The sequence below is a fragment of the Chrysochloris asiatica genome, unplaced genomic scaffold (assembly GCF_000296735.1).
Source record: "Chrysochloris asiatica unplaced genomic scaffold, ChrAsi1.0 scaffold00163, whole genome shotgun sequence".
NCBI lineage: Eukaryota > Metazoa > Chordata > Mammalia > Afrosoricida > Chrysochloridae > Chrysochloris > Chrysochloris asiatica.
In genome coordinates, this window is record NW_006408681.1 from 7,270,268 (window position 1) to 7,271,256 (window position 989).

The 989-nt window shown below is 36.6% G+C and overlaps 1 pseudogene; it reads right to left on the reverse strand.

The window, feature by feature from the left end:
• LOC102829503 overlaps positions 1–989 on the reverse strand; it is a 76,319-nt pseudogene that overhangs the window by 25,727 nt on the left and 49,603 nt on the right.

Sequence of the window (989 nt, forward strand, 5' to 3'; positions counted from 1 at the left end):
GGGACCTTATTCAGAGAAGCAGAGACACCAGAGATACAGGCAGAGATGGAGACATGAAGAGAGGGAACAGCTAAGGACTCTAGATTCATGGGAAGAGAGGGACTAAGAGCTAGAGGCCAGGAGGCAGACTTGCAGAAGTTGCCCTTTGGTGGTGTAAATTATTATATATATGCCTGAGTCTTTTTTAAAAAAAGAGCTGAAGTGAATAGAGAGAAAAACTGTTCTCTGACAATACATGGAGGGGATTATAATCATTGTAATGAACCAAGATGTATGATTTATTGAATGTAAAACTGATGATCTGCCCTGTAAACTTTCACTGAATTCACAATAATAATAATAAAAAAAAATCTTTACCAAAAAAAAATAAAAGAAAAGAAAAGATTGTGAGGGTGGGAAGCCACATTTCCTGATGGTAGAGAAGCTCAGAATAGTGAGTCTGAGATTGGACATTTCACTTTTCCTGAGCATACTTGCTTTTTATGAACATATATAATGAGAGAATGTCAACCTGAGAAGAACTTTCATCACTACAATGGGGCCTATAGACACAAAAATTGAAGTTCAGAATCTGGTAATGAAAAGGGACCCTGAAATATACCCTAGGCCTTCAGTTAGGATCTCCAAAGATCTAAGAATAAATGTGAATGAAAAATAGATACTTCCTCACAAAGACTGAAGTCTAGCTTTGAATCAATGCAAATGCTAATTGTATTAAGGTGATATCCCTAACTTAATTACCTACAAGAAGCAAAAGTAAACTCACACTGCAGGAGGATAATGTAATACAAAGTCTCAAGTGATCTACATTTTTTTTTCATACTCAAGCATGTAAAAACCAAGAGTTTAAAAAATAAAAGAGAGAGACAGAGAAGCAGATAATAGAAATGGACACATAAGAGGTTCATATATGAGAGTTTCCACCACTCCTCTGTCAGTTTGTCACACTATGGTGGCTTGTGAGTTGCTGTGATTCTGGAAGCTGTGCC